A 16,392-nucleotide genomic window follows, 5' to 3' on the forward strand; every position below is an offset into this window, starting at 1 on the left:
TGGTGGCTGCAGTCCTCCTCAAGTGCTGGATGTGGTTCTGTTGGAGCGGTGATCCTGTAGAAGGGGCTGCTCCTCCTCAGAATGTCCAGTGGTGGCCATGTGCCGGCGTTTTCGTTGACAAACGGGATGGGGAGCTCAGACAGGCGTTCCAGGAGCTTTTTATTATTTTATTCCGTTATCAGTCTCACAGAGTTGAGACGGAGATGGTACAAAGCTCACGCCGTCCCAGACATCCAAAGACTTCCTGGTTCCAGAGCATTCTTAAAAGCTGCTCAGCCAATAGCGTGCTTCTAAAAGTTACAGAGAACTGTCTGAACCAATCCCCAACAGCGCACGTACCTCTGGTGTAAGCAATGCTCGCTTGTTGTGCCTTTATATAACAATGCACAAGATTCCATTATTAAGCTTAAAGTTTATCTATCTGGCTAAGAGTATTTTATGCAACTTCAAAACCTATCTCAGCAAAACCGAGCAACTCCAACCGTTGTTTTGATGTCCTTGTTTGCTATATAAGTGTATCTTCTTCTATCTCCAAGTTTTCGCAGCTAAAGCTGATCTCTAAACTCTCCGGCTTTATTCCTGAAACCTGCTTGCTTCTCACACCTAAGAGCTTTTTCACCTTTTGTGTTTCCCCACCGCTATGTAGCTCCTGTCCTCTGGGAATCCAGTGGAAAGGGTGTCCGTGGTGCTGGGAATGTCAGATTATATCCAGGATGGAATGCTTGGTTCCTCCCTCTGGGTGGAGCATCTCACACTGGGATGATGAGTCGTGGGCAGGGCATGGATGGGCCATTAACAGAAGATGGTCCGGTGGGAGGGGGCAAGGAAACCCTGCCCCACCTGGTTCCAACAGCTCATGGGGATGGTAATAGAACACACTGCAACCCCGGACACCAGCCCTGCAGGATGAACACAGCAAAGCCTGGCATGGTCAGGAGGGAGCTGGGAGAGGAACTGCGGATCTCGGGGGGGATCATGGGACCAAAAGGGATAACTGGGAATTCCGTGTTTCTTCCTGGAGGGTTTGGTCTGCTCCGCACCTCAGGAGGGGTTTGCACACCAGTGAAGAGTTCAAGAGTTTTTGTGGATTATTTGGGTATTTCCACGTGGATGTAGGGGTGGAACTGTGGCACTGGGGGCTGTAAATATGGCAGGAAGGGAGATTTAGTTGGGATACTGAGAAGGAATTCCAGGGTGGGGAGGGGCTGGGCTGGAATTGCCAGAGCAGCTGGGGCTGCCCCTGGATCCCTGGCAGTGCCCAAGGCCAGGCTGGACATTGGGGCTTGGAGCAGCCTGGCACAGTGGGAGGTGTCCCTGCCCATGGGAATGGGATTTAAGGTCCTTTCCAACCCAAACCATTTCAGGATTCCCTGATTTCCTCACCAAAGCACCTCTGGATGGGTCTCATTTCCGTCCTTGGCTCGGCTTCTGGAAGCAGCACTAGGCACATTCCCTGAGGAACATTCCCCATTTCCCATGCTCCTTTAGGAGGTTTTGGAGTGGCCCCCACTCAGTCAAGCATTAAACAAATCCCGTTCCCTCTCTGTGTTCACACAACACCAATCCCTGGAATTTTCCAAGCTCTTGGGTTTGGCTCAGATAAAGAACATGGGAATAACAGCGAGGAAGCGAAGCCTCCTTTGAAATTCCCTCTTCTCTCCTCTGCTTTCCAATGCAAATGGGGGAATAAAGGAAAGCAAAATGGATTTATTGTGTACCAATCAGCACCACTGCTGGTGCTGAGCTCCCCAGCATGGCCACAGCTCTTTGGGCACCCCAAATTTGAGCCACCCCAGATTCCAGGAGTGATGGAAACACCAAAATGTTCGACTTTTCCCAGGAGAGAATCCACCAGAGATTCCAGTGGAAAGCCATTCCCTGTGTCCTGCCCCTCCATCCCTTGTCCCAGCTTCCTCTCCAGGTTTCCTGGAGCTCCTTCAGGCACTGCAAGGCCGCAATGAGGTCACCCCTGGTCTCCTCTCCAGGCTGGACAATCCCAGCTCTCGCAGCCTTTCCTCCCAGCAGAGCTGCTCCATCCCTCTGCTCATCCTCTGGGTTTGCTCCAGCAGCTCCATGTAATTCCTTGGAGATTTTGGTGGCCCCATTTTGGCTGAGGTTTGAGCTGACTGAGGCCCCTCTGTACCCAGCTCCTCCATGGTGCCACATTCCTGATTTCCCCCTGCTCCAGCAGGACACAGCTCCTTTGGATCCTCCTCTAGGGATAAATCTGATGGATGAGGAATCACAAATTTGGGCTGGAAGGGACCTTAAAGCTCATCCAGTTCCATCCAGCTGCCAAAACTGTTTGTTTTGGGCATGGAATGAGCAGAACCAACACCAACTCCAGGGAAATCGCAGCTTTTCCCACATTAGCAGCCAACAGTTCCCGAACAACCAGTGCAGGGTGGTTATTGAGGAGAGGAGAAGGCTCTTTGTTATGGCTGGGAGCCTGTGGAATTGGAAGAGGTGGGGAAAGCTTTGTAAACAAGCAGGAAATCAAAGTCACAATGAATTCCAGCCAAGAATTCTTCAAAAGGAAGAGTCAGGAAGTCACTGGTGCATTTTAGCAACTGCTGAAAGGGAAAGGATAAACACAATATTAATTTTATGGCTCCTTTTTTCACCCTCCAGTGCACATAAATTTGGGTAATTGTATTTCCTGGGCTTGGCTGTCTTGGAAGATAAGGAATAATTACATCCCTGCCTGGTGGGATGGAGCCTGCACGATGATCCCTTTTTAATGCTAACAATCCTGTAATCTCGGAGTTGGGGTGGGATTAAAGGGTGACAAGAGAAAACACCAGCAAGGAGCAACTTGTACTAGCTTGGTGTGATCAGAATATTTGGGGTTTCCACGTCAGAATTATAATTTTACTCAAACTGAGAACCCCCAGCCCACTTTCCCTGGGTTTCCATGGGCTGCACTGAGTATTTCCCTGCCTTTCCCGGTTTTTATTTGCTTTCCCAACAGTTTCACTGCCTTTTCCCCACCTTGGGGATTTCTGTCCATCAGCAGGAGATGTTGGGAAGTTCCCTCAGAGAACTTGGCATTGGAAAATTGTGCGGAAATCCTCATTTTGATGGTTTTGTAGTGAGGAGATTCCAGGAAATCCCACATTTACTGCTTGGGAAATGATCCCACATAACCTAAACCTGTTGCGCCTCCAGGCAGCAGGACAGAGGTGCGGGGATACCTGTCCTTATTCTGGGAATGTTTTGGGACCAAGCATCCAAAGGGGAATCCTGGTTTTCCTGTACCTTATCCCAGCAATACCCTGAGGCTGGATGTGCCAAAACTCTCTTTATTTTCCTGTTTCTCTTGCCTTGGGCCATTTTGCCCCCCAGTGACACCCAGGTTTTTCCTGGTGGTGCAGGGAACCCAGAGTGCCACACCCAGCTGGAATTCCTGTGGGATTTAACAACCTGCTCTGCAATCAGCTCTGGTGGTCCCAAAGTAGCTGTTGGGACTTCACGTGACTCTTAAATTTATCTCCCATATTTCAGCAGGAATCGGAACCAGCTTTGCTAATTCTTAGCTTTTTTCTTCAGTTTTGAACACTGAGGTGTCTTTTACCCCATAAATTCCTGTGCTGCTTGGAAGCGCTTAGGAACAGCAGTTTTAGGAATATTTTTAGTGGTTTTGTTATTATAATTAGTGCCAGCCCCTTAATTGCCATGAGGAGTAAATCATTTGAATACCTTGGTTACCCAATTCTGTTTATCTGCCCTGTGGAAACAGACCAAGTGATGAGAGAAAACGGCCTCGGGTTGCACCCAGGGAGGCTCAGGTTGGATATTGGGAATATTCCTCATGGAGAGGGCCAGGGAAGTTTGGAGTCCCCATTCCTGGAGGGATTTAAAAGCCCTGGGGATGTGGCACTTGGGGACCTTGGTGAGCTTAGAGGGCTTTTCCAACCTAAACAATTCCAAAGGGTGACTCCACCTGCCCTGGACAGTTCCAGAAACTGATTTGCTTCCTAAAACTCCCTTTTCCAGGCTGGGACACCCCTACTCTTTGCCTTTAGCAGGGAGGAGGAAATGAAGGTTTGCTGTGATTTGGTGGCAGCCAAAAGGCAGAGGGGGATTGAACGCCAGGAAATCCCTGTTGACATTCCTAAACGCTTCCCTTGGCTGGCAGGAAGCCAATAACGAAGGACAAAGAGCAGGAGGCTTCAGCAAACCCCTGCCTCCTCCTGCTCTTTAGAAAAGGGACTGAACTTTATTCAACTTTGTTCTGAAAGTGCTGAGGATCCTCCAGCCCCTGCTGCCTGAGCAGGAGCGCAGGATGACTTGTCCAAAAATCAACAACCTCTCAAGGCGTGACCTTTGAAAAGCTGAGCTTTATTTTCCACATCTTCCAATTTATTTCTGCGTGAAAGAGCAGCTGGAGTGAATCCCTGGTTTCCCTGGGCACGGCTGGGGCTGGGGTGGAGGAGGCAAAGGTGAACAATGAGCAGCGGTGCCCAGGAGAGCTGCCCTGGGACAGGGATTGCAGTGCCAGGGGCCCTGGAGCACCAGGATTGGGCAGAGCAAAGGGATAACGAGGGACAGGACACAGGGAATGGCTTCCCACTGCCAGAGTGGTTTAGGTGGGATGTTGGGAAGGAATTGCTGGCTGGGAGGGTGGGGAGGGGCTGGGCTGGAATTGCCAGAGCAGCTGTGGCTGCCCCTGGATCCCTGGCAGTGCCCAAGGCCAGGCTGGACATTGGGGCTGGGAGCAGCCTGGGACAGTGGGAGGTGTCCCTGCCATGGCAGGAGTGGGATTGGATGCTCCTTCCCACCCAAACCGTTCCAGCATTTGAGGGTTCAGAGTCATCTCCAAGCACCCACCAATTGCAAGACCTCATGTGGGGAAACTGAGGCAGGGTGTGGGTTCCCCCCTTACACTTCTGTGTCCTTTCCCATTAATACTGGTTCGACTCTGTTAATTAAACCCATGAGGGGCAGGGTTTGTGCCCATCTGGGATGTGGGATTCCCTCTGGAGATGCCCGTGGAGCAGGCAGTGCCTCAGCCAAATCCAGTTTGGGTTAAAAGGGACCTCAAAGCCCATCCCAATCCCACCCTTGCCATGGCAGAGACACCTCCCACTGTCCCAGGCTGCTCCAGCCCCAATGTCCAGCCTGGCCTTGGGCACTGCCAGGGATCCAGGGGCAGCCCCAGCTGCTCTGGCAATTCCAGCCCAGCCCCTGCCCACCCTCCCAGCCAGCAATTCCCAATTCCCAATCTCCCATCCAGCCCTGCCCTCTGGCACTGGGAAGCCATTCCCTGGCTCCTGTCCCTCCAGGCCTTGTCCCCAGTCCCTCTGCAGCTCTCCTGGAGCCCCTTTCCAGCCCCAGGCAGGGTGGGGAGGTCCCTGCAGCCCCAGGAATGGGTCACCCCAGGCAGGAGCTCCAAACCCCCCTGGAAATGTTTCCTGAGGGCTTCCGTGGACCTGGGCATTCCCAGTTTTATTTTGTACTGGCTGTGCTGTGGGTAAATCCTCCTAAACCACTTCTTCCCTCCCAAGAAGTAACAATTTCACCTTTTTAAAAAGTTATTTTAAGAATATGCAGGCTTAGCTGGAAGTGGCAGTGAAACCTTTTCATCTTGAAGAACTTCGAGGAATATTAAACTTTTTATCACTTTAATGCTTTTTAAATGACTTTTTTTGCTACGTTTGCAGTAAAGGATGAGAGAGATCAGTCAGGGAGATTGGGCACAAGCTGATGCAGAATCCAGCAGGTTGTTAAATAGTGCTGGAAGACAGCAAATCTTAAGATCTTGTGTATTTTTATACAATTTATTCTATATTTATCACTCTTTTCATGGCCTGCTGTAATAAATCATAGCCTTACACATCAGGATGAATCCAAAATAAAATTATGGGCTCTATAAAAATAATAATTTGGCGATTTTAGTCCAGTTCTGCCTTTTTCAGATCAAAAATACTCACGTTTTCCCTGTAAAATGAGTCTCTAATTCCACCATGAATCCCAATCTGTGGTTCCATCTTTCACCTGGAAAGGTTTTCTTTTCCTTCTTGAGGGGGGCAATTATTTCTTCCAGCGTGAGAAGCAACAGGCTGTGCCTTAAAAATATTCCTCTTTTCATCTCCCAAAGCTCTGCCACTAATGAACCTGCAAGTTCAGTGCAAACACTGAACACGAATTTAATTCGCATTTGGAGACAGATTTGCTTTGCTTAGAACTCGATATATTAAATATTTTTGGTTGCTGCTTCTTGTATTCCATCATTTAAGGGAGAACTACACTTTTAGGAGTATTTCACATTATTGAGCTTTGATATCGAAGGTCCTTGACGTGGAAAGTTGTTGAGCAGGTGGGGAAATGCAGTTTACAGCCTAAATATCTGAATTTAAGGTTGAAAGTGGCAAAGAACTGCAGTGTTTGGGCTGGGATGGAATTAATTAATTTGATTTTAGCTGGTGTGGGGCTGTGCTTTGGATTTGTGCTGGGAACTGTTGATAATTCAGGAATATTTGTTGTTTCTGGGTTTGTGCAGCACCAGGGGCTGCTCTGCTCCTCTCCCTCCTCACCAGTGAGGGGCTGCTGATCCCAAAGGATCCAAGGAATATCCCAGATTTTTAGCACGCTGATTTGTGTGAAGGAACTGCTGCTCAGTGAAGTTTTCTGGGACAAATCCATCACCGGAGAGACTTATTTGGGATCAAACCCGACCTTCCTCCTCCAGCCTCCCTGATTTGTTCTTAAAGATGAGATTTCCAAACTTTCCTCCAATTTATTGATCCCAGTTCAACCTGTGGGCTCGGATTTGTGGAGTCCCAACAGCTTTTGGTGTCCTTGGTTGGCTTTGGGCATCCAGGGATGAAGGACAGAGTTTTCCTGGAATTCAGTGCAGCATTCCCACATGGAGCTTCTGTCATCCTGTACTTTCTTCTCCTTGGTTGCACATTTTTTTTTTATCCTGGTTGCACAAATCACCAGATTCTTGCAGTTAATGGCCCAAATCCATGCGGGATGTGCTGGGATGGGAAGGGCAGATGGAAGGACACAGCTGCCAGGCCCAGCTCAAGCTGGCACTGAGCTTCTCCTTCTGAGGACACCCAAGTCTATTCCTGCCCTTCAAAAATTCCTTTCTGTCCTTCCAAATCCTTGGTTTCCCCAAAAGTCCAAGTGCTGTGAAATACTTTTTCCTCTTGTCATTATTTATTAGGAAGTAGGAGCAAATCACGGCCCTGAGTTTGTATTTTTGGGGCTTTTTATTGCCAGCCCCATGGTGCAGATTGAGCTGAAGATAAATCAGCACTGCCCCCTTTATCTCCTCCATCACCACCTTATCTCACCCCAGCTGGACCTTTCCACACAGAGAGGTTGGGAAAAGAGGGAAAAGCAGTGTTTTCCCAAGCCGTGCTGCCTTTGGTGTCCTTTTCCCCTCAGCTCATCACACACGGTGCTGCTGCAGTTGGCTTGTGGAAAATGCTGTAGGAGAAAATTGCTGTTGGGGCAGGAACCAGAAAATGGCTCCTGGAATGGCCTTCCATGGGAATGTCCAGGGAGGTTTAAAGGCTGCTGGGTGGTTCAAAAGCTTTCAGAGAGGGGGGCAGTCATTAGTTCAGTGGCTGGACTTGGCTGAGCCCGCAGTGATCCCATTTGGAATCCAAAGGGTTGGTGGTGGTGGAGAAATATCCTTCAGCATCCACAGTGGTCCTGGGAATGGCTCAGTCCTGCTGCCCTATGGATCAGAAAAAGGGGGAAAACGAAAAGATTGGGGTTTCATTGTTATTTTCCCCTCACATTTCCACCTTTTGGAGGCTTCTGCAAAGTCTGATACTGCACAGTCTCAGAATGGCCTGGGATGGAAGGGACCTTAAAGCCATCCAGTTCCAGCCTCAGCATTTCCTCCTAAAACATAATTTAAATCTCTTTTGGTGTAAAACTCCTCTCCCCTGCCCATGCACAGAGTTGATCTCCCTGGCTTTCCTAAGCCCCCTTTAGATACTGGAAGTCTCTTGTCGTGGTGTTCTCTTCTCAAATTAGGGAGTAAAAGTTGTTCCTGGGAAGATGCAAAATCAATTTGAAGGCCCTGCCCTGGCATCTTCCTTGGATCCCAAACATTCCGATCTTTGTGGCCAAGAACCCACAACTCCTCTGAAGCCTCGTGAGGAACCGGCACCTGCTGCTTTAGCCAAGACCTTCTCCTGAGGATTTCAGAGCTGGAGCCACCTCCCATCCCTGGAGAAGGCTCCCTGCCCCCAGCCACAGCAGCAATGCCATTCCCAGTGGGATATTCCATTGGAATTGTGCTCCACGTCTTTCCAAAGCCTGGTTGAGGCAACGCAGCCCGAATGTCCCCAGGGTCCAGGGCCATGTCCTTGGTAACCCAACCCCTCACGAGCAGCACAATCATCACTTCCCACATCCCAAATCCCAGCAGGATCCTTCCAGCATCTGTGGCACGTTCCCAGTTCATGTTCACCAGTGAACATTTTCCTTCCTCTAGAAAAATGACTGCTGGATATATCCATGACTATGGAAAACTGACACTGGTTGGTGGATGCCGGACCCTGTTCGTGCCTGGTTGGGCTGATGGCACATCCTGGATCCTAAAGCCACTTGGAATTTGTCTCCATCATGAACGTGGAGGGATTTTGTCACCCAGCCTCGAGTTCCTCTCTCATGTTCCCTCATGTTCCCTCACTCCAAACCCATTCATTTCCCATTTACATCTTTTTTTACCAGCACAATGATCTGCAAAATTCAATTCATTCCAAGTTTTTCCTGCCCTCAATCCCATGTCTTTTCCTGGATTTATTGCCATGACTGGGCTGATATTTCACCAGGAAGTGTTTCACAGCATATCAGGAACTCTCTTGTCTTTCATTCCTTGTTTTCCCTTTCCCTCCTCATTAACAGATCCATAATCACCACAAGAGAGTGGCCCAAACTCTTTGGTTTTTTTATAAACCTGTCTAAAAAAATAACCTTTTCTTTTTTTTTTTTTTGGCAAATCCCTGAGGGCTGGGGGATCCCAGCAAGTTCAGAAGATTCCTCAGACCATCTGTCTTGTGCTTCCTTATGCTCTTCATGTACCAGACTGAACATCTGAGCTCCAAATTTCCCCCAGCCCAAGTTATTCCTTCTTCCCTGGTTATTTCGTGAAGGTAAAACCAGAGTTCAGCACAGAAGGAGCTTTGGTGCTTCCCTAAAAATAGAGAAAGGAAATTATGGCAGTAGGATTTCAAAATCCAACCAATATCCTCAGTAAAGCTGAGCTTGAAACATGAGTGGTACAAATATCAGCCTTCTTTCTGTGTAAAGACACAAAACCGGTGCAAAACCAACCCAAAGCGGGGCTGGAAATCAAAAATCAACATTGTAGGAACTCAATTTTAAGGTTACACCATGTCCCTTAAATACGGGACAATTTGGAATGGGATTGAAGGGAACAGAGCAGCGAGCACAGGGAGAAATGTGTTGGCAGCTCTAAGAATGGGCACTGAAAAAAAGAACTCAGAGTAACAATCTTGTAAAAACCACTTTAATTAAGCATAAGTAGATTGAAAATCCACACAAAGCACCCTCCTCCTATCCCAGAAGTCAGAAAGAGATATCCAGGAGCATCCAAGCCACCAACTTCTAGTGAAAGTCTGGAAGTTTAAGTGAAAACTCAACTTGCCTAAAAAATTGGAAATAAAGCTGGTCCTCCCAAAACCCTGCACCATTTCTCCTCCCTTGTCTCCAATTTTAGTGGCCTAATTTTCACAATCATTTGAAATTAAAAGAGCTGAGATGTAGGTTGGGTCTTAGGAAGGAATTCTTGGCTGTGAGGATGGGGATGCCCCATCCCTGGAAGTGTTGGTGATTCCCAGTCCAGCTTGAACTGGGCTCCCTGCCTCAGTTTCCACTTAAGAACTGGGAAAAAGTCTCATGTTTGTGTCTTATTCCTGAATTCCTGTAGGTAAATGTCTCCAGATTGGTCTTGTTCCTAAATTCCCCTGCTTAAATGTCTCCATATTTGTGTTTTGTTCCTGAATTCCCCCTTTATGTATAAACCCCAAAAAGTTACTTAAGGGTGGATTAATGAGCTGTGGCCCAGAAATGTTCCAAAATTCAGCTTCCAACCCCATTCCTAATCAGGCACTGGAGCCACTAATCCAATTTGAGCCAGCGACTGACTCCGTTCCTGGCGGAATAAAACACACTTTAAATCTCATTTAAAAGCCACTGAGATGCTCCTGACAAATTAAAATCTGAAATTAAAAATAAATTCCGTTTGTTTCTGCCTCGTTAAGGCCCCCCTCGGCGTGGCTGAGCCCAGCTCTGCGTCCCTGCCTGCCTTTGAAGGGTTTTTGCTGCTGAAACGAGGAGCAGAGCCCTGTTGGCCTCTCTGTGTTTTTGGGAAGCAGCTGCTGGATGTGGGACAAGGAGAGGGAAGAGGAGGAGTTCAAGGGATGAGGAAGGAACTGGAGCGGGGAAGGGATGAGGAGAAGGGAGCTCAGGTGTGTCCCAGTGCAGGATTCTGTGGAACCAGTGCGGAACCAGCACCGGGAGTGGCCGCCTTGATGGGAACGGAGCTTGTAGAAGAAATACACAAATAAAAGGAAAATGAATATTCCTGACAACTCTTTTGGGCATTTAAGTGATCAAAAAACGAGGAGATGTGGCACTTTGGGATGTGGTTTGGTGGACACAGTGGGACTGGTCAAAGGTTGATGACCTTGGAGGTCTTCCAGCATTAATTATTCCATAAATTTATTTATTATATTGAGTTTTAATATATTTTATATGGTGGATATTATATATAAACTATAGATATTGATACAAGTGTTTATTATTTCAATATGTTAATACAAATAGATATTAATAAAATTTGTATTGATGATACACATATTTATGACAATATATTGATAGATGCATTTATTGACTAAAGTCACCCCTCTGCTCCGTTTTGTACATTGCTATCCAGCGTGGCCTGGATGAAATGAATGATCTGATTTTCCTCTGGAGCCCAGAGCAGTTCAAGCCCCTCTGGAATGCCGGGAATGTCGGAGCCAGTGCTGAGCAGGGGAGGGCTGAGTCAGCTCATCCCGTGGGAGCTGGAGCATCCTAGGGGCTGTGACCCCTTCCAGGGATCCAGGGGCAGCCCCAGCTGCTCTGGCAGTTCCAGCCCAGCCCCTCCCCACCCTCCCAGCCAGGAATTCCTTCCCAACATCCCACCTAAACCACTCTGGCAGTGGGAAGCCATTCCCTGTGTCCTGTCCCTCGTTATCCCTTTGCTCTGCCCAATCCTGGTGCTCCAGGGCCCCTGGCACTGCAATCCCTGTCCCAGGGCAGCTCTCCTGGGCACCGCTGCTCATTGTTCACCTTTGCCTCCTCCACCCCAGCCCCAGCCGTGCCCAGGGAAACCAGGGATTCACTCCAGTGCTTTTCCTGGGAGGCTGGACTTGGGAAGCACCTCCAGCCTCTCGTTCTCTTCTCCCCCTGATCCTGGGGCAGAGCTCTGCTCCTCGTCCCGCCTGGAAACCGAGGTTCCACCCTCTGGGTGAGGGGAACCAGGCAGATGCTGGAATCTCTGTTAATAAAGTCTCTCCAGGGAGAGAATTCCATCTTCTCTCTTGGTTGGAAGTGTCCGGGAATGTGGGCAGCCTGAGGACCCCCTCGAGCAGGGCTGGTAGGGGGTCCACAGGTGGAGCTGGTCCTGAATCTGGGAAGAAAAAGCCTCTCCCGGCGTGCTGTGACTGGAAATGAGGGAAGGCTCCTATTCCTGCTCACCAAACCCCTGTGGGAATTGAGAGAGAGCTTTTTTCCCGGTTGGATGTGGAAAGCAAAAGCACTCAACCTCAGAATTCCTGGGAAAGCTGAGCTCTGAAAGCTTTACGTCGGTAGCCAAGCTTGTTGAAACCACTTTAATTAACCATAAGTAGATTGAAAATCCACACAAAGCACCCTCCTCCCTCATCCCAGAAGTCAGAACGAGATATCCAGGAGCATCCAAGCTGCCAACTCCTAGTGAAAGTCTGGGAGTTTAAATGAAAACTCAACTCACCTAAAAAAAAAACTTGCTCGTGGTTTTAACTCCCCAAAACTTGGGCGCTGGTGCTGATAAGCCCCCGTTTAACTCCCCTTTGTCCTGGAGGGAGGAGCTGGACGGGAAGGGGAGGCACCCAGAAGATCAGCTGGCATCGGGGGCAGGAGAAGAGGATGGAGGGAGCAGGGAGAGCAGCTGTTCTGGTAGAATGGCATAAAAATATATTTAAACAAATTCCACAGAGGCATCCGAAGTCAAAAAGCGCCGCTGGGTGGATCCTGTTGGCTTTTCCCTGCTGTTACCCTCTGGAAAAGGTGGCAGCTGAGTGTCCCCTGTCCACAAATCAGGGAAACTTCCTCCAAGAATTCTTAAATATTTTGCTTTCCCCCAGTACTGGAGAAACAACGAGTTGGCTTTTCCTGGTAAACCGAAAGCACGAAATAGAAGTGAAAATGCTGGTTTGTGTCTACTTAGAGAAATGAGATATAATTCTGTGTAATATCTATCAAACAAGGGGACAGCGAGGGGTTTTTCCTGGGAAGCAGGTTTCTTGGGAAGAGGGTTGTTTATTCCAAACTGGCCTGGGGGAAAAGGTTTGTCTTAACTTGTCTTAGTGCCATTTTTTCCAAGTCGGCTAAAATTCAGCTTCGTTTAATTTATGTTAGAACTGGTATGAAAATGTTGTGATTAATGCATCGAAAAAATATATTTGGAAGTTGGGCAGCTGTGAAATAAGGAATATTTATTGGGAAAAGAGTGGGAAAAATCCCTCAAGGGTCACTGTGAGAGCTGCTGTCTCTGGGATGTAGAGGAGGAGCAGGGAGAGGGTGGAGCTGAGGATGGTTTTGTTGGAGAAAGCCCCGATTTGGGTCTCAAACCCCAAATGCTGGGACATTCCGAGCTCTCTGGTGGGTGTTGGAGGTTGGGATCAGGGCAAGGATTGGGATAGGGCTGGAAAACATCCCCCAGTGTCCATGGGGCTGCACATCCTCCCGAATTCTAGCTCCACTGCTCACACTGGAAGCCTGGAAAAGTTTCCAGAGCCTGGCTGAGCTCTCCCAAACCCAAGCTCCTGCTTCCCTCTGTTAATTAACCTTTCCCAGCGTGGAAGTGATCAAATCCCTGATGTGAGAGGCATAGGGAGCAAGGAGCTGTAATTCCCTCCTGGATTTATTTGTGTGGCTCCAACTGCTAATTCCGATTTTTTATTTGAGCTGGCTGAGCTGTTTGCAGCAAGTGCGGGATAAACCATGAGCCACTAAATGAAGAAACCTCCTGAGATTAGGGCTGGCAGCAGCAGCCCTGAACTTTTGGGGTGTCTTGTGGGCTGCCGTGCACACAAAATCCAAAATTCCTCCCCCAGCGGAGCAGGAAAAGCTTCCATGGATGCAAGCAGAGAGCAAGTGTGGAATTGTGGATCAATCCCAGGGCAAAATGAGCATTTATTGATGCTCCAAAGAATTCAGAGGGCTTGGATTCCCTTGGTATTGATTTCTCCATGGTTCTGGTACAGCCAGTTCCAGGCGTGGAAAAGCTCCTGAGACACATCTGAAAATCCATGGAAGTGCTTGAAGGTGGGAAGTACCAATGATGGGAAGCTGATCCTGGGTTTTTTCATTCCTGGGTTCCCGTTTCCTGGTGGGATTGGGTTGTGCTGGGCTGGGTGGGGACAGTGCTGGGTTTGCTCTGGCTCCAAGCTGCCCCATCCTGCTGGGACACCTGGAGTGCCTGTGCCCTTGGAATGGGCTGTCCTGGGTGGAGAGAGCTCTGGGAATGGGCTGCGGCTTTGGGGGCACCTGGGAATGTTTGATGGGCTTTGTGGTGGGAATTCCAGTGGGAATTCTGGAAAACATCCTTGCTGCTGCCTTAAGGGAATAATCTGGGCATCGTTCACTGGCACAGGGTGCCCAGAGCAGCTGGGGCTGCCCCTGGATCCCTGGCAGTGCCCAAGGCCAGGCTGGACATTGGGGCTGGGAGCAGCCTGGGACAGTGGGAGGTGTCCCTGCCATGGCAGGGCTGGGATGGGTGGGATTTAAGGTGCCTTCCATCCCAAACCATTCCATGATTTTCTGAGAGTATTTATTGCAAATGATGATCCCAGATCTTGGTAATCTTGGGTTCTCCTGGGCCTGCTCTCATCCTGCTTTCCTCAATCTCCATCCCTCTCTCCCTGCTCTCCATCCCACTCTCCCTGCTCTCCATCCCTCTCCCCCTGCTCTCCATCCCTCTCTCCCTGATCGCTCCCTCAGAGCCATAATTTGGATTTTTTTCCATGAGCCCAATTCCCCACTCACAGTTATCTCAGAATGTTTGGATAACCTGGTCAGCCTTTCCATGAGCTGGGAGGTCACTGCTGGAAATTCCCGCTCCTTCCCGAGGAGCCAGGAGAGGAACCAAGAGCTGCTTTCCCTCGCTGGCATTTTAAAAGCTGCACTTTGGGGCTGCCGAGGAGATTTTCTCACTTTCCCCAGACCAGAAGAACATTCCTGGGAACGGGAAACTGGGAATTCTCATTTCTCATGGTGAGGGAACGCTTTTATTCCTCACTCCTTCCTCAGGGCTCTCCAGATTTCTGCAGGAATCACAATTCGTCCACACACATGGAGCAACCACCAGGTCACACTTGCACAGCATGTTCTGCTCCCATTTTCCTTCCAGCTTTTCCTTTGGATTGGGAATGAGGATAATTAGGCAGAGCAATTCCAGTGAATTCCTCCCCAGCTCTGCCCCCGCGCAGTCCCAGCCCCTCTGGAAGGGACAGCAAATGCTGAATATTTTGATTTATTCCTTTGAATTCCACCCAGGAACTCACTTGAAAGGAGCTGCTCCACCTGTTGGAGGTCTCGTGGCTACTGGAGGCAGTTTGGCCACTGGGATGGGAAATGACAGATCCTGCAGAAAATGGGAGATTTGGCTGGAAAAAGGAAAATTATCATAAACATGCATAAAGCACGTGAAAAAAGGAATAGCAATTACTTTGGCCTTAAAAGCTCGGAGGAGTTCAGCAGAGCAGATGGGCTGCATAAATCTGGCAAAAACGAGGGCAGGAGGGATTTGTGTGTGGAATGCAGCACGGGATCAGAGCAGGGCTGGAGTGATAAAGAATTTGCTGGAGCTTGGAATTTGTCCATTTTCCCGCGTTTTCGGAGGAAAAGCAGTGCCTGGGATCCCAGGACAAGGCTCCTCAGCAGTGCCTGGAATTCACTGCAAGTTCCCTTGAGGAAACAGCTGATCCCCAGCTCCTGGAACGTCTCCAGCTTGGGAAGTCTCCTCTCTTTGCTGCTTCCAGCCTCTCCCAGTCACGGAGAATCCCAGAATGGTTTGAGCTGGAAGGGATCCTAAATCCCATCCCATCCCAGCCCTGCCATGGCAGGGACACCTCCCACTGTCCCAGGCTGCTCCCAGCCCCAATGTCCAGCCTGGCCTTGGGCACTGCCAGGGATCCAGGGGCAGCCCCAGCTGCTCTGGCAATTCCAGCCCAGCCCCTCCCCACCCTTCCAGCCAGGAATTCCCAATTCCCAATCTCCCATCCAGCTCTGCCCTCTGGCAGTGGAAGCCATTCCCTGGCTCCTGTCCCTCCATCCTTGTCTCCCTCATGGAACAGGTTTTATAAGCCGAGTCGGGTACAGGCTTGCACAAAGAGGTGGATCCTGTGTCCTATTGATCTTGGAATTACCTGAGTGATGCCAGAAATCAATCCGAAACCTCTCCTGGGCAGCTCCACGCTGGATCCTTTTTATTAAACCTTTCCATGATTTATAGGTTTGTCATTAGTGTTAACGTGGAGTTAAAGTCCATCCTTCATCCTTCCCTGGGGCATCGATTGTCCCTCCTCCAAGCTGCTCCTTTTCCATGGACCCTTCCAAAGCAGTGCTGGGCTTCCTGCTCCAAACCACGGAAGGAATAACCCAGGATCAGCTTCCCAGGCCTCTTTTCCCTGGGGGAGGGCAAGGAGGCCCTGGCACAGAATTCCCAGAGAAGCTGTGGTGATAAAAAGTTTAATATTCCTTGAAGTTCTTCAAGATGAAAAGGTTTCACTGCCACTTCCAGCTAAGCCTGCATATTCTTAAAATAACTTTTTAAAAAGGTGAAATTGTTACTTCTTGGGAGGGAAGAAGTGGTTTGGGAGGATTTACCCACAGCACAGCCAGTACAAAATAAAACTGGGAATGCCCAGGTCCATGGAAGCCCTCAGGAAACATTTCCAGGGGGGTTTGGAGCTCCTGCCTGGGGTGTCCCATTCCTGGGGCTGCAGAGAACTGAGGAATCTCTAGACCATGGCAGGTCTGAAGTAAAGCAGAAATTCATGATTTAATTTATATAATTACGTAATTAAAGCTCCAATAATTTGCTTTGATCTTGGGATGGGCTGAGTTGCTCTAAGGCACCTGGACCTTGGCTTT

The sequence above is a fragment of the Corvus hawaiiensis genome, chromosome 6 (assembly GCF_020740725.1).
Source record: "Corvus hawaiiensis isolate bCorHaw1 chromosome 6, bCorHaw1.pri.cur, whole genome shotgun sequence".
Classification (NCBI taxonomy): domain Eukaryota; kingdom Metazoa; phylum Chordata; class Aves; order Passeriformes; family Corvidae; genus Corvus; species Corvus hawaiiensis.